Source organism: Arachis ipaensis, chromosome B7 (assembly GCF_059453495.1).
Source record: "Arachis ipaensis isolate K30076 ecotype BB chromosome B7, ASM5945349v1, whole genome shotgun sequence".
NCBI lineage: Eukaryota > Viridiplantae > Streptophyta > Magnoliopsida > Fabales > Fabaceae > Arachis > Arachis ipaensis.
The window spans coordinates 92,817,224-92,839,902 of NC_142442.1; the positions used below are offsets into that span (position 1 = coordinate 92,817,224).

The 22,679-nt window shown below is 37.3% G+C and overlaps 1 pseudogene; it reads right to left on the reverse strand.

The window, feature by feature from the left end:
* Positions 1–5,129: 5,129 nt before the first annotated feature.
* Positions 5,130–22,679, reverse strand: part of LOC148553376 (uncharacterized) — a 41,917-nt pseudogene continuing 24,367 nt past the window's right edge.

A 22,679-nucleotide genomic window follows, 5' to 3' on the forward strand; every position in this document is an offset into this window, starting at 1 on the left:
ATACTTGCAACGAGATTTTATTTGTGAAATTCTAGACCACACAAAAATTCATTCATCAATGTGACACCGAACAAGATCAAACCTAAAGACAAAGAAATAGTGTCTGATCCTATTTTTATTTATTCTGAAGCATTTAGGTGCATGCATTTATTTTTATTTATTCTGAAGCATTTGGGTGCATGCATTTATTTTGATCCTATTTTTGTGTAATAGGAACATCTTCAAAATTTGAAAGAAGCAGGATACAATGATGATGAAGCAGTTCAAACAGCTTTCGGAAAGGAGAGACATGGAAGAGTTTGTTTCTATGGTCGATCAGTCACAAAATCCTCTCTTAAAAAGGAGAAGGAAATTCGACAAATGCAACAACAACATAATGAAGTGGTTTCAACTATGGAGAAAACTCAAAATAACTTAACTTCCAAGTTGGATGGTTTAACAAACTTGATTAAAACGTTGTTGTAACAAGTCAATCCTGGTATGAGTGCAGAACAAGTGCAAGTAATGATAGAAGCCACCCAACAATCTCTGCCTGACACGAGTAGTGCACCAAATGATGCGCGGCGAAGCATTCCTCCTTCACTTGGATCGAACCATGTACCAAATGATATGGAAGTAAGTACTGTTCAAAACTTCTAGTTAAATTAATAGTATGCTTTTGGTAAATAATATATCATGAATTTGAGTTAAAGTTAAGGTTTTAGGATCGTGAATCATTTATAATTATGCATGGATATTGGCTGTATATATGTTGCTCTCTATTCTATGTTAATGAAAGAATATGTTAAGAAAAACAAAGTTCATATTATGTTTTATCTTTGCTTTTTACTCATGATGTCTCAGTTGCTTGTCACTTGGTATTTTTTTTAGAACTTAATTGTCGGTTATTATAACAACTGTCTATATATGAATATTTGCCAAGGTTTACTTGCTGGTGATTTGTAACATTATTTAAAAATGAATTCCACCTTTTATGTGCCAACTAATTATTAAATTAATAGTATTTAGTGAATAATGGTTGTGAATAATTCTTGAGTGTTGCTGTGGATGAATGTTTCCCTTCTTTTGCTACATATGTACTGCTAACATGTTTATTTCTTTTGCGTACAGGAAGACATGATGTGATGAAGAAAATATGTTCCATACAAATATCACATGGGATGGGTCTTACAATGACCTTAGTTATGTAAATGTAATATTTTCATGTGTTATGTACTTTTTGAGGTATTACATGTAATTGGAAAAATTACACTATTTTGATTTGTGTTGTTTAGACAAAAAATTAAACATATCTATCTTATAATGAAACTTTTATGATTTAGATTTTTTGAATTTCTTATTTTTAGATTTAATTTGTGATTATTATCATTTTGGGATGTGATTATAATTTAAAAAAATTGAATCTCATAAACAACAATAGGCTATAGTCACCGTTTTAAAAAAGCGTGACCATAGAGGCTATGACCACGGTGAAAAATCGTGACCATAGATGAGGCTATGGTCATGATTTTAAAGAGGGTGACCATAGAAGCTATGGTCACGGTTTTAAGGAGGGGTGACCATAGAGGCTACGGCCATGGTGAAAAATCGTGACCATAAATAAAGCTATGGTCAAGGTTTTAAGGAGGGTGACCATAGAGGCTATGGCCACGGAAAAAACCGTGACCATAGATAGGGCTTTGGTCACGGTTTTAAGGAGGGGTGACCATAGAGGCTATGGCCACGGTGAAAATCGCGACCCTAGATAGGTCTATGGTCACGGTTTTAGGTAGGGTGACCATAGAGTCTATGGTCACGGTGAAAATCGTGACCATAGATAGGGCTATGGTCACGGTTTTAAGAAAGGGTGACTATAGAGGCTATGGCCACGGTGAAAATCGTGACCATAGCCTTATCTATGGTCACAGTTTTAACGAGGGGTTACCATAGAGGCTATGGTCAAGGTGAAAACCGTGACCATAGATTAACCTATGGTCACGGTAAAAAAATGTGGCCTAAAGTGTCAGATTTTGAAAATTGAAACCGTGACCATAGATAAAAAAAACGTGACCATAGACCTATGGCCATAAGAGAATAGGCCACGGTAAAAAACCGTGACCATAGGTCCAAAACCGTGACCATAGATCTATGGTCACCCTTTTTACTAGCTATGGTCACGGTTTTTTACCATGACCATAAGCCTTTTTTTGTAGTGACATACACTAAATCATTCATTTTCTTTTGATGCAACCGATTTCTTCTCTTTGTATTAACCTAGAAACATATAGTACCAATAGTTAATAAATATACAAAAATTAAAATTAAGATAAATAAAGAATAGTTCTAAGGATTAAGGAATCACCATTTCAAATGCACTCCAATTACACTCACAACTAGATGAACCACAAGTTAAGCTTAGAACTCGGATAGTAAACTTCTTTAGTTTTGGACAACTATCTCCATAGAAGTCCCACCACTCAGCAGGTAGCATGGTCTTCCTACTACTCTTTGTAGGTTCATTACCAAAGAGGCATCTAGCATAATGAAAGTCAAGAAGTTGTAGACCAATCTTTTTCCTTTCTTCCTGGTTAGGAACCAGTTTTTCAAAAACTATATAGACCAATCTTAATGTCAGCATCATCAACCATGAAATTAGGTTCATAGTGATAATGAGGATTAAGATAATACGCAGCAGCATGCAATGGTCTATGCAGTTGGCTTTCCCACCTTCCATCAATAATTTCCCATATAAGTTCATAATTAAAAATAACAATGCAAATGAATAAAAATAAGAAAATTAAATAAATAACTGAATATAATAAGAAAACATGGTAACATGATACATTGATAATCAAATATTAAAGCTTTCAATTAGTCAAGACTCAAGATTACCTCTTTTTAACACAACCGTAGTTAGCCTTGATTGTTTCTTTAGCTTTTTTCATGCCTTCAAAGATGAAACCCATGTCTGGTTTTCATCTGAATCTACCAAGCAATGAACTGTAATAAGAAGAGTAGCAGCCTTGAGGAATATGGCAATATTATTCCATAGCCTACTATCCAAGGCCATGTTTTGGACTCTTATTCCTTCAGGCGTTGATGCAACCTTAGTTGTCTTCCAAGCATCAGAAGTAAACATAGTCATCAACAGTCCTTTATTATCATGAAGACAAGTGAGAGTCAAATAGGCAGTGGCAAATCTTGTGACACCTGGCCGAACCAAGTCCTTTCCCTTTGTAAAATTCCTCAACATGCTAATGAATATACTCCGGGAGTAGATAAAAGTGGTGATTTTTTTCCCTTTTTTATGGTTGTTTCATGCACCTTTAACTTCTTTTCAAAATCCTCTAATATCAAATCAATGCAGTGTGTAGCACATGATGTCCATACCAAATTCACTCATGAATCCATACCAAACATTTCTCGACCATATCAACTATTCAATCAACCGATACCATTTAGTACCCACCTCAACTAATGATAAATTCAACCTAATATTCACATCAAAACTTCTAAATTCGATCATTATTTCACTATACCACATCCAACATTTAATATCTCAATTTATCAACTCTTTCAACACTCATCAATCCAAACATCAATTTATCATCATTCTAACTTCATAACCCACATCATTTATGAACAATCTCAACACTCACCTTCGAATTACCAACAACATCAATATTCATCATCAATCATCAATCATATCGACAAACCCTCATCAACAATCATAAATCTCACATTCATCATCAACCTTCATAATTGTAAGAACCGCAATTAATCAACCGATTAATTAAGTAATTAATATTGCCCAAATTAGATTCCAAAAAGTTAGAGAGAGAATTTGAGGATTTAAGGGTGATTTTTGGACTCAATAGGATTTTCTGAGTCAGAAAATGTGCTTTCTGTGAAAAACCATAAAAAACTGTGAATCGATAGTTGAACTGGTTGAACCGGTTCAAGTCTGCCTGGTACAGCACGAGAAAAAGTGAAAACAGTCAAAAACCTTAGAAAAATATTAGAAATAGAAAACCGGGTGTTAATTTTAAAGGTTTGGCCCAAAGTTGGGCCAAACGGGCTAAAAATGCTAACGGGTTGGACCGGACCCAAGTTGGGCCCAAGCCCAACATATAAAAGGCTCTTTAAGTGAACCAAACCAGCCACAACTCCACTAAACACACACACACTTCAGAAATAGAAAGGGGGAGGAGGGGAAGAAGAAACACTATTCACCCTCTTCTTCTCTAGCTCATATCTTGAGCTACGGAGCTCCGATCGCCACACCATTTGCGACTAGGCGTTCCTCGTGAAGAGCTCTACAAAACCCATGTAAGAAAATGGTAAGGAAAGCTCGAAATCCCTTTAGTTCTTCTCCTCTAAATTTTGGGTTTCTAGGGTTTTGGATTAAGTGAGTTTTTGTGATTTTGGATGTTTAGGTTTGCTCTAATCCTTGTTTAGCATTGGATTTTAGCTATCAAATCTATTGGAAAAGGTAAGAGCCATTAAACCCATGTGAATTTATGTTTAATTGGAACCCTAGGTTGATTTGAGGTGATTTATATGCATATAATTTGATTGTTGTGGCTTTGGGAGCTTCTGGAACTTAATTTGGTTGAAAGCTCTTTGGTGCTCAATTTTAAGTTTTAGACATATAGGGGATCAACCAAGGTATGGTTTGGGTTTCTCTATGTAGTATATAATATTCATGGACACTTAGGCTAGTGACCCATAGGATAGGTTTGAATTTAAATGGTTGTTGAGTTCAAGGTTGTAAAACTCGCGAGTCTAGGTAAACTCGTGGAGCTGACCTAGACTCGACTCGTAGACTCGACTCGTAGACTCGACTCGTAGACTCGTACGAGTTTACCTGTTAAACATTTTTTTATAAAAAATATATATCATGTATAATATATATATTTACTCAGATATAGGCATTCAAACTTAACAATTTCAACATCAAAACACATAATAAATTAACATAATACTACAATTACAAGTTACAACATGTACTCTAGATCACACATTTAAATCCTTCACAAGTATGTATCTAGTTCAACATAAAACACACAATCACACAATCAAAGCTTCATATAACACAACCAAAAAATAAAAGAAAACAACAAAGTAACAATTAAATGTTCTAATAAAGTCTAAAACTGAAATCCTCCAATATCTTCATATTCCATGGCATCAACATCATCATCTTCACCATCTTCATCAGAAATATCATTTCTTTCAGGGTCAGGTTCAACACGGCCAACAAAAACATCATCATCATTCACATGTTCATCTTGTTCCTTTATTAAATTTTGTTATGGATCCCCATAAACTCATTCTCACCTCCTTCACCCATGTTGAATTCATTACTATTCATACTTGGAATAGCAAATTCATTAATATTTAGATCATCATTAGTATTGTCATTTGTTGGCAAGTGAGAATGCTAAACACTTTCCGCATGATTCTCATTAACATCTCCAGTTATCCACTCATCATCAGAATGTACTGCATCAAATTCAAGTTCTGGAGTTTTTTTAATTTGCTTGCCCTTTAACTTCAAATTATACATCATACACTACAACATTTTGGGTCTATGGTCATGTTCGTTTTGGTCACGAAAAAAAACTGTGACCATAGACCCTCTATGGTAACCGTTTTTTACCGTAACAAAAAAAAGCTATGGTCACGGTTTTCTAAAAAAGGGTGGCCTAAAAGGGTTTATGGTCACGGTTTTAGGGGGTGACTAAAAGGGGTCTATGGTCACGGTTTTTTACAGTGACCAAAAAGGGTGGTCACAGTTTTTCAAAAAAGGGTGACCTAAAAGGGTCTATGGTCCCGATTTTAGGGGGAGACCTAAAGTGGTCTATGGTCACGGTTTTGGGGGGTGGCCTAAAAAGGTCTATGGTCACAGTTTTAGGGGTGACCTAAAGGGGTCTATAGCCACGGTTATTTACGGTGACCAAAAAGGGCCTATGGTCACGGTTTTTCAAAAAAGGGTGACCTAAAGGGGTCTTTGGTCACGGTTTTAGGAGTGACCTAAAGGGGTCTATGGTCACGGTTTTTTACAGTGACCAAAAAGGGTCTATGGTCACGATTTTTCGAATGGGTGACCTAAAAGGGTCTATGGTCACGGTTTTGGAAAGTGACCTAAAGGTATCTATGGTCACGGTTTTGGGAGGTAACCTAAAAGAGTCTATGGTCACGGTTATCAGGGGTGGCCTAAGGTGGTCTATGGTCACGGTTTTTCTTTTTAAATTCATTTTTTGATTTTTTTAACTATCCCTCCCAAAACGCCGTCATTCCCCCCCTCCCATCCCAAAATTCCCCCCTCCCTCCTAGCAAAATCCCCATTCCCTCCTAATTAATAACTTATAACAAAAAAAGAACCCTAGCTCTCACCGTTTTCCTTCGAGCTAGCCCCCACCATCGCCGAGCTCCTCCTAACCCCCTCCATCGTCGTTTCCCTTTGTCCCAGCCCCTACTTTGTCATAGCCACCAAGATCGACGAAGGCAAAAACCCTAGCATCGCCGAGCTTCTCTATCTCACCGCGAGCTCCCTGTCACCGTGAGCTTTCTGTCACTGCGAGGAAGAAAAGAAGTCGTTGCGCTCCTCTGCTATCCAGCCGCCATCGAGCTAGGTTCGCCATCGCGCCTCACTATGCGTTACCATCGAAGTTCGAAGAGAGAGAGAAAGCGCATGAAGATGAGAGAGAGAGGGGTCTAAAGCTAAGATGGTTTCTGTCACCGCCTCCACTGCCTTCACCGCCGCTGTTGAAGCTCTGATGCGGCTGCTACTGCCATCCGAGCCGCCGCCAGGGGAAGCCGCTGCCGCCGTTACCACGGGTGGAGTTCGCCGTTGAGCTGTGCGCCATTCAGTTTCACCATGAGCTTCCTGTCACCGTGAGCTCACCAGCAGAAGCGTTGTATTCAAAGAGCAAGTTTGATTATGTGAGCAAGTTTTATTCGAAGCAAAATCCTCTGGGTAACATTCAATCACACACACTCCTTGATTGATTCTATCGATCAATTTTATATATACTTGTTTAAAAATTTTCATTCATAATCATAGTATAGTGCCGTTTGATCTTGGACTTTGATGATGCTTCTGCTTGTGCTTTGGAAACTTGGAAAAAATGGAGCTGAAATGGGAAAAAGGGAAAAATGAAGAATGAAGAAAAAGATTTTTTATTTTATTTTTTAAGTTAATTTTTCAAGTCATGAAATTTATTAAAGTTGAGTGATGAAATTAGTTTTTTCTGGGGGTTTAAAAGAAGATATTTTGGTATTTGCTTTAATGTTTGAGTTTGGAAGGATGAACTTTTTCCGCCTAATTGAAACCCTGTTGAGCTGACGAAAAAAATTGTTGTTGCCAATTTAGTTGTTGTTGCTGATGTATTTTCCGTTTAGTTTGGATTCAGAAATTAGATTGAAGAGTGTTGGTTTAGTAATTTGTAATTGAATTGAATTCAATTGCCTCCTGTAATATGTAATATGAATTGCCTTTTGATCTTGGACTTTGATGATGCTTCTGCTTGTGCTGTGGAAACTTGCAAAAAATGGAGTTGATTTGGAAAAAAGGAAAAATAAAGAATGAAAAAAAAGATATTTTTTTAAGTTAATTTTTCAAGTGATGAAATTTATTAAAGTTAAGTGGAATTAGTCTTTTCTGGGGGTTTAAAAGTAGATATTTTGGTATTTGCTTTAAGGTTTGAGTTTGGGAGGATGAACTTTTTCTGCCTAATTGAACTCTCTTGAGCTGACGAAAAAAAAATTGTTGTTTCCAATTTAGTTGTTGTTGCTGATGTATTTTCCATTTAGTTTGGATTCAGAAATTGGATTGAATTTGTAGTTTTAGTTTGGCCGATGTATACCGTTCATATCATAGGCTGACCAAAAGAGAGGACCCTAGTAAGCAGCTGCTGCTGCGGTGAGAAGAAGAAGAATTCAAAAGGATAATTCTTTAGACATACATATGCCATTGCTTCTGTGGACCATTATAAATTAAATAAAAATAACACACCAACATGGCCCATCATTCATCATCTTCATTATCATATTGATGATTTGATTTTTGACGGTTTAGAATTCACAAATGAATTCTCGTTGCAAGTATAGTTTCTATACTAACAATAATCCTTTCATACAAAAATTTGTTTGTCACTAAAACAAACCCCTAAAATTATAAACCGAAGTATTGGAACCTCGGGTCGTTCTCCCTAGGAATTGTGATAAAGTGTCTTGTTATTGGTTATGAGGTATGTTTTGGGATTTTTGGGATAAGAGACATGAAATATAAATGGCAATGAAAATAAACTAACAACTAACAAAGCTCTTCACAAGGTATGAGAACTAGAATTCCTATCCTAGCTATCCTCCTCAATTGTGACCACAATTGTCCCTTGATTCCACTTAGTTAACCTCTAACCATGGAGGAAAGTCAAGTGGATGAATTAACTTGAGTCCACAAGTCCTAGCCTAATCTAGGTGAAAGACTAGCTTTAGTGGCATTCAAATCAATTAGCAACTACTAATTATCAATCAACAAAAGCATTAGATAACTCAAGAGTCACTAATTACTCTACCAAAGCCAAGAGGGGAAAAATCTATACTAAAATCCAACTAAGCATTTTATCAAACACATGGAAGGCATAAAAGAAAAGTAAAATGAATTAAGCAATTCAACAACAAAGGAACATGAATCATAAATTGCTTTAAAATGAAAATAGAAGAAACAAAAGTGCATCAACATAAAAGTAGAGGATTACATGAATCAAATGCAAAACTAGAGAGAGGAAAGGTAGAAGAAGAGGAATTACAAAAGGAAAAGTAAATCAAAGCATGAAATTAACCTAGATCTAAGAAATTCTAATCTAGATCTAACCTAATCCTAATCCTAGAGAGAAGTGAGAGCTTCTCTCTCTAAAACTAACTTTCCCTCCAAAACTAATATAAACTAAACTAATGATCTACAGTATGTTGATTCCTCTTCATTCCTTGGGTTATATAGCATCAGAAGCGAGTTGGATTTGGGCCTAGGAAGCCCAGAATTCACCCCCAGTGGATTCACTTTAAGTGGGTCACGTGCGGACATCGACGCGTTCGCGTACATCACGCGTGTGCGTCGCTTGACAAATTTTCATCCACATGTACGCGTCATGTGCACGTACGCGTCGCCTTGCGACCTTTTCATTTCACGCGTGTGCATCTGCTGCGCGTGCGCGTGGAGTGAATTTCTCCAAATCCTTGATTTTCCATGATTGCTACACTTTGCATGCTTTTCTCTCCATTCCTTTGATCCATTCCTAGCCTTTTCAACCTGAAATCACTTAACAAACAAATCAAGGCATCTAGTGGAATCAAAGGTGAACTAAATTTAGCTAATTAAGGGCCTAAAAAGCATGTTTTTACACTTAAGCACAAATTGGGAGACAATCATGAAACCATGCTATTTCATTAAATAAATGTGGGTAAAAGGTCATAAAATCACCTAAATTAAGCACAAGATAAACCCTATAAATGGGGTTTATCAACCTCCCCACACTTAAACCAAGCATGTCCTCATGCTTAAACCAAGGGAGGACAAAGAGTATCAACATTTATTCAACGTAAACTAACTAAATGCAATCTACCTATATGCAACTATCTACATGAATGCAATTGCTTGGCCAAAATAAATTATTTCCCAAGAAACATATATGCACAAGGGCTAAGGGTATTAACAACCATGCCAAACCACAATTGAATGGAGCTATTAAATATTTTTACAAACTTGCATGAAGAGTGATGATCATAGGTGGAGACATGTAGTTGAGCATCAAACCCTCACCAGAAGTGTTTGCACTCTATTCGCTCAAGTGTTTGGGGTTGATTCACTCAATTCTCTCCTAATCATGCTTTCCAAGATTTGTTTTTCATCTAACAATCAACAAATATTTCATGCATGCATACAAGTATCATGAGGTCTTATTCATAGGTTGTATGGGGCTAGGGTCAAGGTGGGATATATATTTGGTCAAGTGAGCTTGAAATTTGAATCTTTGATAAGTTTAAACTTCCCACCTAACCTGTGACAACCTATATAATTCAAAACTAACCTAACTACCCATTCTTCTCACTTTTTCACATACTCATGCATTTCCTTTTCATTTCAACTCATATGCATTGATCTTTATTGAACTTTACTTTGGGGCATTTTGTCCCCTTTTTATTTCTTTTCTTTTTCTTTTTATTTCTTTTTCTATTTGTTTTTTTTCGATATATATATTTTTCCTTCTTTTTTTTTCTCATTTTTTTTATTTTTTAATAAGGTATCTATAAGAGCATCAATACATAAGGTTTCCCATTCATTACACATGAGCATGTACCCAATTCCCAATATTTACAACAAAAATACAAAACTACCCTTTTATTCAACCAACGTCCCAAGTTTTCCCACACTTGAATGACACACTCACACTAGCCTAAGCTAATCAAATATCTAAATAAAGACATTTATTATTTTTCGCTTCAAGGCTTGTAATGTGCTAAATTAAGAACAAAGTGGGTTAATCGTAGGCTTAAATTAGCTAACAATGGAAGATAAAAGGTAAGGCTATTTGGGTAAGTGAGCTAAATGAAATGATGGCCTCAATCATATAAATGCATGGATACACAAAATAATGGACATAAAGAATCAAACAAATCAAAGATTACAATCATAGAAAGAGAATAATTGCACACAAGAAGGAAAATAAGTGGTTATAAGATGTAACCACACCATTAGACTCAAAACTCACATGCTTGTGTTCTTAGCTCAAAATTCATGTTCCACAAGATATATAATTCAAGCAAGTTCTATGAAAAGTTTTTACTCAAATCAATTGGTGCCCTATAGATAGAAATCTTGAAGAATTTTGTTATTTTGACTAAGCTTATTGTGTATGTATATATATATATACAAAATTAAGAAAATACAAGTAAAAGTCCTGAAAACCTAGAATGAAATGCAAAAGTGTTAAGATTAGAAACTTGTCACCCAAAATTGCCGATTGGTCAGACGACCTCTCCACACTTAAAAGTTTGCACCGTCCTCGGTGCACTCAAAGATGAGCAAGGGGGTACGGCGACTCTCTGGGTTGCTATGTGTTCTTTCTTCTGCTTCCATTTTCGCTTGTGGTGCATCGTTCATGAAAAGTATAAAATAACACCATAAGATGAGAAAACAAGGAAGCATAATTGTTGGAATGAGGAAAATCACTAGGATTTAGTGAGTGAATTAGTGTGATTTTGACGAAAAATAAGTGTGTGAATTCTAAATTAGGCGCCTTTTAGAACACACATTAGCATAAAAGGTGATGTCACAAAAGAAGTATGCACTTCACGTATCCTAGTGTGCTTGAGATGCTTTAAGTAAACTTGTAAGGTAAAACAAGCATTAAAGAAGCATGAGAGCATTCAAGCTAAAAGCATATGGATGCATATGATCATGAAACACAATGCATTAAGATAAATACACAACATCATCCATCAAGAAATTTCCTAATCGAAGCATAGGATTCAAATTACATGTCGGCCAAATCATGCAATTCAAGAAGAGTTACAAGCTCGAAGGCAATTCTCATCACTTGGTATTCTCAAAAGGCAAGCATGAAGATCTTAAAACAAAGTAGCAAAATATAGCCTCAACAATAGAATCCAACAAAGATTATAAACATAATGATGTTGAGATAACATCTCGTTTAGTACTCAGCAACAATTAATGGTAAACAAGATTAACAATCCAACACTTACAATGAGAAATAGAAATTTAAATGAAAATTAAACTAACTATCTAACTACCTAGGTTGTTATAGATGGTGTTTGGAAGTGTTGGATGAGCGGTAGAAGAAGGAAGAAGAAAGGAGAAGGAAAGAAATGGAAAGAGGAAGAGAAAAGAAGTGTAGTGAAGGAAGGGCATCCACGTGTACGCGTGCATGGCGCGCGCGCGTGGATAAAGGTACAATGGACACGACGCGTACGCGCAGGTCACGCCTACACGTGCATGGTAAACCAGAGAAGGGATGCGTACGCGTCCATCACGTGTATGCGTGGATTGAGGTTTGTGCCCCAGGCTCAATGTTCGCATAGTGCACGCGCAACTCTCGGGTTTTTGGTTTGGTGGTGGAATTTTTCAATCCACGCGTATGTGTGCATGGCGCGTGCGCGTGGTTAGGCGAAAATGCTTGATGCACGCGTACACGTGAGGTGCGCGTACGCGTGGATGGTGCTCCGTTTTTCAAAATTTTCTATGTTTTTGCACCAAACCAAGCATTCCCAACCTCCAAGCAGCTACCAAAACACCATAAAACCTTATTCAATCATGCTAGACTACCAATTAAACTCAACTATCTAAACAAAACATGAGTTAAAACTAATTTTATCAATATGTACAAAAGAGAAAAATGAAAAGATTTTACCATGGTGGGGTGTCTCCCACCTAGCACTTTTGTTTATTGTCCTTAAGTTGGACTTATGGGGAGCTCCTCTTAAGGTGGCTTGTGCTTAAATTCTTCTTGGAACTCCCGCCAATGCTTGGTCCTCCATTGTGCCCCAGGATTCCTTATTTGTTGCACCAAGTATTGATGGAGTTCTTCACAAGCTTGGGGCTCCCAAATTTGATCCTCTTTTCGTAATCTGGGATCCCATACTTTGTTTTCACACCCATCTTGAAGTTGACTATCATTGATCCATGTGGGTGGCATGACTTTAGAATTCTCATGTAAGCGACCAAACATCCCCCTATACCCAAGCAATCTAGCGCTATACCAACCCTTACAATGCCAACCACTAACCATCTCCCTCTTGCTCTAAAAGCCACATATATTTTTAAGTTGACCATCCGTCTTAAGCAAACCATATTCAAGAGGAATAATAAATCTTAAGTAGAAGGAATTTACCCACTCGAATGAAGGAATGGATGGTGTTGGCTTGGGGAGAGGTATCTCCAATATCCTTACAAGCTCTACTCTCTCATGGTCTTCCTTGTCAACCTCCACCTCTTCATGAACTACTTCCATTTCAATCTTTTGTTCAACAATTTCGTCTGATTCATCTCCATCACTCAAATCATAAATGGGAGGTTGAGAGAAATCTACCTCCACATTGCTTTTCATCTCATTGGGAGAAGGTTCTTCAAATTCAAAAGATTCACCACCAAGAAATTTGGATGCATGATCTTCATCTCCAAGGGAACTCAATTTTTGCTCCATTCCTTCCAAGTCTTCATTCAAAAATTGTTTTGGAGGTTGTGCACTCTCCTCCTCAACATCCAATTCAATCGCCTTCGAGAGGTTCTCTTCGACTATAGGTTCCCAAGGAGGTTCCGCATCTCCTAAGTCTTCAACCACTTCTTCCTCTTCTTCAATAATCATAGGCTCCTCCAATTGCTCTAATACAAAATAACATCCCTCATTTTCCACCGGAGTTTCCAATCTCTCCTTACGCTTTTCAATTAATTTTCCACATGTGACCATGGGAGTGCTTTGAGTACTCAAGTATTGGGAGGCTAAAGTGCTTACCACCTTGGTCAAGGTAGCCACAAATTCTAGTGTCTCCCTTTGTATTTCTTCTTGCCGTTGAGGTATAAGGCCAAGGATTTCATCCATTGGGGATTGGAGTGGATAAGAGGGTTCATTGTCTTGGAGGAAGGGTTTATAATTGGAAGGTGGTTCTTCCTGGTAAGGGTATGGTGGTGTGTATTGAGGTGGTTCTTGGGAGTATTGATATTGGAATGATGGTTCCATCTATGGCTCATATGGTTCAAAAGGTGGTTGGTAGGATGGATATGGATTAGGGTCATATGGAGGTGCTTGGTGGTCGGGGGCTTGTGAGAATGGTTGAGGTTCATGTTGAGGATATGGCTCGTAGGCATATGGTGGTGGTTCTTGAAAGTCACAAGGAGATTCACCATAGCCATTGGATTGATATGCATCAAAGAATGGCTCTTATTCATAGTCTATTGGTGGAGGTTGTTGCCATGAAGATTGATCATATGCATATGGCTCCTCCCACCTTTGATTGTTCCATCCTTGATACACATCCTCATTGTATCTCTTATTTCCTACAACATAGTTAGAACCAAACTCATAGCCAAAGTGAGAATTCATTGTAGAAAGAGAAAAGGAAAATAAAATCAAATAAGAAGCAAAGAAAACCAAATCCTAAAACTAGCAAGAGCTAACAAAAGCAAACATATTCACACTATTCACATATATACAATAACCAATAACACAACACCATTGCAATCCCCGGCAACGGCGCCATTTTGATGATTGGATTTTTGACGGTTTAGAATTCACAAATGAATTCTCATTGCAAGTATAGTTTCTAAACCAACAATAATCCTTTCATACAAAAATTTGTTTGTCACTAAAACAAACCCCTAAAATTATAAACCGAAGTATTGGAACCTCGGATCGTTCTCCCTAGGAATTATGATAAAGTGTTTTGTTATTGGTTATGAGGTATGTTTTCAGATTTTTGGGATAAGAGACATGAAATATAAATGGCAATGAAAATAAACTAACAACTAACAAAGCTCTTGACAAGGTATGAGAACTAGAAGTCTGGTGCACGAAATTGTGATCTCAACGGCGCCAAAAACTTGGTACGCACGTTTATAATCTCAACTCCTTTTCACAACTCCCTACAACTAACCAGCAAGTGCACTGGGTCGTCCAAGTAATAAACCTTACGTGAGTAAGGGTCGATCCCACGAAGATTGTCGGCTTGAAGCAAGCTATGGTCATCCTTGTAAATCTCAGTCAGGCAGATTCAAATGGTTATGAGGTTTTGATAATTAAAATATAAATAAAATATAAAATAAGATAGAAATACTTTTGTAATACATTGGTGAGAATTTCAGATAAGCGTATGGAGGTGCTTTGCTCCTTCTGAATCTCTGCTTTCCTACTGTCTTCATTCAACCATTCATACTCTTTTCCATGGCAATCTTTATGTTGGGGGATCACCGTTGTCAATGGCTACCGTCCGTCCTCTCAGTGAAAATGGTAAAAATGCGCTATCACCGCACAGCTAATCATCTGTCGGTTCTCAATCATGTTGGAATAGGATCTATTGATCCTTTTGCGTCTGTCACTATGCCCAATACTCGCGAGTTTAAAGCTCGTCACAATCATCCCATCCCAGATCCTACTCGGAATACCACAGACAAGGTTTAGACTTTCCGGATCTCAGGAATGGCCGCCAATAATTCTAGCCTATACCACGAAGACTCTAATCGTGAACCAGGAGGCTAAGAGATACACACTCAAGCTATTGCAGATAGAACGGAAGTGGTTGTCAGGCACGCGTTCATAGGTGAGAATGATGATGAGTGTCACGGATAATCACATTCATCAAGTTGAAGTGCGAGTGAATATCTTAGAATAAGAATAAGCTTGAATCGAATAGAAAAACAATAGTACTTTGCATTAATTCATGAGGAACAGCAGAGCTCCACACCTTAATCTATGGGGTGTAGAAACTCCACCGTTGAAAATACATAAGTGATGAAGGTCCAGGCATGGCCGTGAGGCCAGCTCTAAAATGTGTACAATGGTCTCAGTTTCAAAATATGAAAACTGGATACAAAATAAATCTCTAAAAGTAGTTTTTATACTAAACAAGTAACTAGGGTTTACAGAAAATGAGCAACTAAGTGCAGATAGTGCAGAAATCTATTTCCGAGGCCCACTTGGTGTGTGTTTGGGCTGAGTATTGAAGCTTTCATGTGTAGAGACTCTTCTTGGAGTTAAACGCCAGGTTATAGCTTGTTTGTGGCGTTTAACTCTGGTTTGTAACCTGTTTCTGGCGTTTAACTTCAGAATGGGGCAGGAAGTTGGCGTTTGAACGCTAGTTTGCATCGTCAAAACTTGGGCAAAGTATGGACTATTATATATTTCTAGAAAGCCCAGGATGTCTACTTTCCAACGAAATTGAGAGCGCACCAATTAGGTTTCTGTAGCTCCAGAAAATCCATTTCGAGTTCAGGGAGGTCAGAATCCAACAGCATCTGCAGTCCTTTTTCAGCCTCTGAATCAGATTTTTGCTCAGGTCCCTCAATTTCAGCCAAAAAATACCTGAAATCACAGAAAAACACACAAACTCATAGTAAAGTCCAGAAATTTGAATTTTGCATAAAAACTAATAAAAACATAGTAAAAACTAACTAAATTATACTAAAAACTACCTAAAAACAATGCCAAAAAGCGTATAAATTATCCGCTCATCACAACACCAAACTTAAATTGTTGCTTGTCCCCAAGAAAATGAAAATCAAATAGGATAAAAAGAAGAGAATATACTATAAATTCCAAAATATCAATAAAACTTAGCTCCAATTAAATGCGCGGGACTAGTAGCTTTTTGCGTCTGAACAGTTTTAGCATCTCACTTTATCCTTTGATGTTCAGAATGATTGGCATCTATAGGAACTCAGAATTTAGATAGTGTTATTGATTTTCCTAGTTCAGTATGTTGATTCTTGAACACAGCTACTTTATGAGTCTTGGCCGTGGCCCTAAGCACTTTGTTTTCCGGTATTACCACCGGATACATAAATGCCACAAACACATAACTGGGTGAATCTTTTCAGATTGTGACTCCGCTTTGCTAGAGTCCCCAATTAGAGGTGTCCATGGTTCTTAAGCACACTCTTTTTGCTTTGGATCACGACTTTAACCGCTCAGTCTCAAGCTTTTGGCTTGACACCTTCACGCCACAAGCACATGGTTAGGGACAGCTTGGTTTAGCCGCTTAGGCCAGGATTTTATTCCTTTGAGCCCTCCTATCCATTAATGCTCAAAGCCTTGGATCCTTTTTATTTTACCCTTGCCTTTTGGTTTAAAGGGTTACTGGCTTTTTGCTCTTGCCTTTTGGTTTTAAGAGCTCTTGGCTTTTTCTGCTTGTTTTTTCTTTTTCCCCCTTTTTTTCTTTTATTTCATTTTTTTTTTGCAAGCCTTATTTTTCACTGCTTTTTCTTGATTCAAGAATCAATTTTATGATTTTTCAGATTATCAATAACATTTTTCCTTTTTCATTATTCTTTCAAGAGCCAACTATTTTAATATTCATAAACAAAAAATTCAAAAGACATATGCACTGTTCAAGCATTCATTCAGAAAACAAAAAGTATTGTCACCACATCAAAATAATTAAACTAATTTCAAGGATGAATTCGAAATCATGTACTTCTTGTTCTTTTGTGGTTAAAACATTTTTTATTTAAGAAAGGTGATGGATTTATAGGACATTCATAGCTTTAAAGAATAGACACTAGACACTAATGATCATGTAATAAAGACACAAACATAAATAAACATAAAGCATAGAGAATGAAAACAGAAAAATATATATATATATATAAATAGACAAGGAGATTAAGGAATGGGTCCACCTTGGTAAGGGAGGTGTCTTCCTCCTCTTGAAGAACCAATGGTGCTCTTGAGCTCCTCTATGTCTCTTCCTTGCCTTTGTTGCTCCTCTCTCATAGCTCTTTGATATTTTCTAATCTCATGGAGAATGATGGAGTGCTCTTGGTGCTCCACCCTTAGTTTTCCCATGTTGGAACTTAATTCTCCTAGTGAGGTGTTAATTTGCTCCCAATAGTTTTGTAGAGGAAACTGCATCCCTTGAGGCATCTCAGGAATTTCATGATGAGGAATTTCCTCATGCTCTTGTTGAGGTCCATGAGTGGGCTCTCTTATTTGCTCCATCTTCTTTTTAGTGATGGGCTTGTCCTCTTCAATGAAGATGTCTCCCTCTATGACAATCCCAGCCGAATTGCAGAGGTGACAAATGAGGTGAGGAAAGTCTAACCTTGCCAAAGTGGAGGACTTGTCAGCCATCTTGTAGAGTTCTTGAGGTATAATCTCATGAACTTCTACTTCCTCCCCAATCATGATACTATGGATCATGATGGCCCGATCCACAGTTACTTCGGATCGGTTGCTAGTAGGAATGATAGAGCGTTGGATGAACTCCAACCATCCTCTAGCTACAGACTTAAGGTCATGCCTTCTCAATTGAACCGGCTTGCCTCTTGAGTCAATTTTCCATTGAGCTCCTTTCACACATATGTCCATGAGGACTTGGTCCAACCTTTGATCAAAGTTGACCCTTCTAGTGTAAAGGCGTGCATTTTCTTGCATCATTGGCAAGTTGAACGTCAACCTTACATTTTTCAGAATGAAATCTAAGTATTTCTCCCAAACTATTGTAAGCCAATTCTTTGGGTTTGGGTTTGGGTTCATACTTTGATTATGGTTCCTAGTGATCCATGCGTTTGCATAGAACTCTTGAACCATTAAGATTCTGACTTGTTGAATAGGATTGGATAGAACTTCCTATCCTCTTCTTCTAATCTCTTGTCGGATCTCCGGATATTCACCCTTTTTGAGCTTAAAAAGGACCTCAGGGATCACCTTCTTCTTGGCCACAACTTCATAGAAGTGGTCTTGATGGACCTTTAAGATGAATCTTTCTATCTCCCATGACTCAGAGGTGGAAGCAATTGCCTTCCCTTTCCTCTTTCTTGAGGTTTCTCTGGCCTTAGGTGCCATTAATGGTTATGAAAAAACAAAAAGCAATACTTTTACCACACCAAACTTAAAAGGTTTACTCGTCCTCAAGCAAAAGAAGAAAGAAAGTAGTAGAAGAAGAAGAAAATGGAGGAGATGGAGGGAGATATGTGGTTCGGCCAAGGGGTAGAAGTAGTGGTTTTAATGTGTGAAAATGAAGGAGTGGTGACGGATTTATATAGGGGTGGGGGGAGGGTTAGGCTTCGTGTATTAGGGTTGGGTTTGGGAGGGAAAGGATTTTGAATTTGGAGGTAGGTGGGATTTTTGGGAAAGAGTGGATGGATGTGATTGCTGAAGAGGTGATGGGTAAGGGTGATGGAGGTGATTGGTGAAGGGTATTTGGGAAAGAGTGTTATGAAAAGGTGGAAGAGAGAGAGAGAAAGAGAGAGAGAGAGAGAGAGGTGGGGTAGGTGGGGATCCTGTGGGGTCCACAGATCCTGAGGGGTCAAGGACTTATCATCTCTGCTCCATTTAGGCGTGTAAATGCCCTTAGAGTGCAATCCTGGCGTTTAACGCAAGACTGCTGCTTATTTCTGGCGTTAAACGCCAAGCTGTAGCCTGTTTCTGGCGTTTAACACCAGACTGTAGCCTGTTTCTAGCGTTTAACGCCAGCTTGATGCTTCTTTCTGGCGTTAAATGCTAGTCTGATGCTTCTTATTGGCGTTTAAACGACAGTAAGCTCTTCCTCCAGAGTGAGCTATTTTTAATGCTGTTTTTCATTCTGTTTTTGATTTTTCAGTTGTTTTTGTGACTTCACATGATCATCAACCTACAGAAAACATAAAATAACAATGGAAAATAAATAGATATAATTAAATAACATTGGGTTGCCTCCCAATAAATGATTCTTTAATGTCAATAGCTTGACAGTGAGCTCTCATGGAGCCTCACAGATAATCAGAGCAGGGTTGGGGGCATCTCAACACCAAACTTAGAGTTTGAATGTGGGGGTTTTGTTTGACTCTGTATTGAGAGAAGCTTTTCATGCTTCCTCTCCATGATTACAGAAGGAGAACCTTGAGTCTTGAATACAAGATAGTCCTCATTCAACTTAAGGACCAACTCTCCTCTGTTAACATCAGTCACAGCTTTTGCTGTGGCTAGGAAGGGTCTGCAAAGGATGATGGATTCATCCTCATCCTTCCCAGTGTCTAGGATTATAAAATCAGCAGGGATGTAAAGGCCTTCAACCTTAACTAGCACATCCTCTACTAGTCCATAAGCCTTTTTCATTGATTTGTCTGCCATCTCTAGTGAGATTCTTGCAGCTTGTACCTCAAAGATTTCCAGTTTTTCCATTACAAAAAGTGGCATGAGGTTTATCTCTGACCTCAGGTCACACAGAGCCTTCTCAAAGGTCATGGTGCCTCTGGTGCAAGCTATGAAGAATTTTTTGGGATCCAGTTTCTTTTGAGGTAATGTCTGCCTCATTAATGCATTCAGTTCATTGGTGAACAAGGGGGTTCATCCTCCCAAGTCTCATTACCAAACAACTTAGAATTCAGCTTCATGATTGCTCCTAGATATTTAGCAACTTGCTCTTCAGTGATGTCTTCATCCTCTTCAGAGGAAGAATATTCATCAGAGCTCATGAATGGTAGAAGAAAGTTCAATGGAACCTCTATGGTCTCTGTATGAGCCTCAGATTCCTTTGGTTCCTCAAAGGAAAACTCCTTTCTGTCCAGAGGACGTCCCATTAGGCTTTTCTCACTGGGACTCACGTCCTCCTCACTCTCTCCAGGTTCGGCCATGTTGGTCATGGTTATGGCCTTGCACTCTATCTTGGAATTTTCTTCTGTATTACTTGGGAGAGTACTGGGAGGAGTTTCAATAATCTTCTTACTCAGCTGACCCACCTGTGCCTCCAAATTTCTAATGGAAGACCTTGTTTCATTAATGAAACTTAGTGTGGTCTTGGATAGATCAGAGACTATGGTTGCCAGGCCAGAATGTCTTTGTTCAGAATTCTCTATCTGTTGCTGAGAAGATGATGGAAAAGGCTTGCTATTGCTAAACCTATTTCTTCCACTATTATTATTGAAGCCTTGTTGAGGCTTCTGTTGGGCCTTCCATGAGAAATTTAGATGATTTCTCCATGAAGCATTATAGGTGTTTTCATAGGGTTCTCCCATGTAATTCACCTCTGCCATTGCAGGATTCTCAGGATCATAAGTTTCTTCTTTAGAAGATGCTTCTTTAGTACTGTTGGATGCAGCTTGCAATCCATTCAAACTCTGAGAAATCATATTGACTTACTGAGTCAATATTTTGTTCTGAGCCAATATGGCATTCAGAGTATCAATTTCAAGAACTCCCTTCTTCTGAGGCATCCCATTGTTCACAGGATTCCTCTCAGAGGTGTATATGAACTGGTTATTTGCAACCATTTCAATAAGTTCCTGAGCTTCTGCAGGGGTTTTCAGATGAAGAGATCCTCCTGCAGAATGGTCCAATGACATTTTTGACGACTCAGACAGACCATCATAGAATATACATATGATGCTCCATTCTGGAAGCATGTTAGTAGGACACCTTTTGATCAATTGCTTACATCTTTCCTAAGCTTCATAGAGGGACACACCTTCCTTCTGTCTGAAGGTTTGGATTTCCACTCTAAACTTGCTCATCTTTTGAGGTGGAAAGAATTTGGCCAGGAAAGCACTGATCAGCTTTTCCCAAGAGTTAATGCTTTTCTTAGGTTGTGAATCCAACCATGTTCTAGCTCTATCTCTTACAGCAAAAGGGAAAAGCATAAGCCTGTAGACCTCGGGATCAACTCCATTGGTCTTGACAGTGTCACAGATTTGTAAGAATTTAGCTAAGAACTAATGAGGATCTTCCAATGGAAGTCCATAAAACTTACAATTCTGTTGCATTAGAGAAACTAATTGAGGCTTAAACTCAAAGTTATTTCCTCCAATGGCAGGAATTGAGATGCTTCTTCCCTAGAAGTCAGAAGAGGGTGCAATGAAGTCACCAAGCATCTTCCTTGCATTGTTGGCATTGTTATTGGGTTTGGCCATGTCTCCTTCTTTTTTGAAAATTTTTGTCAGGTCCTCTCCAGAGGGTTGTGCTTTAGCTTCTCTTAGTTTCCCCTTAAGAGTCCTTTCAGGTTCAGGATCAGCTTCAATAAGAATGTCTTTATCTTTGCTCCTGCTCATATGAAAAAGAAGAGAATAGAAAAGAATAGGAATCCTCTATGTCACAGTATAGAGATTCCTTTATGTGAGTAGAAAAAGAGAAGAATAGAAGAAGGAGAAGAGAAAAATTTGAATACAGAGAAGAAGAGGGGGTTCGAATTATAAGAAGAGAAGAGTGTTAGTAAATAAATAAATAAATAGAAAGAGATGAGAGAGAGAAAAGAATTTGAATTTAAATTAAAATAAGAGGAAAAATATTTTTATTTTTATTTTAATTAATAGTTAGTATTCGAAAATTAAAAAGAGAAATAAAAATAAATTAAAATTTAAAATAATTAGTTAATTAAAAGAAATTTTGAAAAAGTGGGTAGGAGTTTTCGAAAATTAGAGAGAGAAAATTAGTTAGGTGGTTTTGAAAAAGATATGATTGAAATAGAAAACTTTTAAAATCAAACTGAAAAGTTAAGTAGTTAATTGAAAAAGATTTGAAAATCAAATTTTGAAAAGATGAGAAGTTAGAAAAGATTTTGAAAAATATATGATTGAAATTTATTTTGAAAAAGATTTGAAAAAAAAATTTAAAAAGATTTGTTTTTGAAATTAAAGTTGATTACTTGACTAACAAGAAACTAAAAGATATGATTTTAAAATTTAAAGATTGATCCTTTCTTAATAGGCAAGTAACAACTTGAAATTTTTTTGAATTAAAATATTAAATTTTAGTGAGATTTTCGAAAAATATGAAGTAAGAATAAGAAAAAGATTTTGAAAATCAATTTAAAAAAATTTCGAAAATATGTAAAAATAAATGAAAAATATTTGATTTTTGAAAAAGTTTTGAAAAGATAAGATTTTTAAATTGAAAATTTGACTTGACTTATAAGAAATAACTAGATTTTTAAAAATGTTTGACTAAGTCAATCCAAATTTTCGAATTTTATGAGAAGAATAAGGGAAAGATATT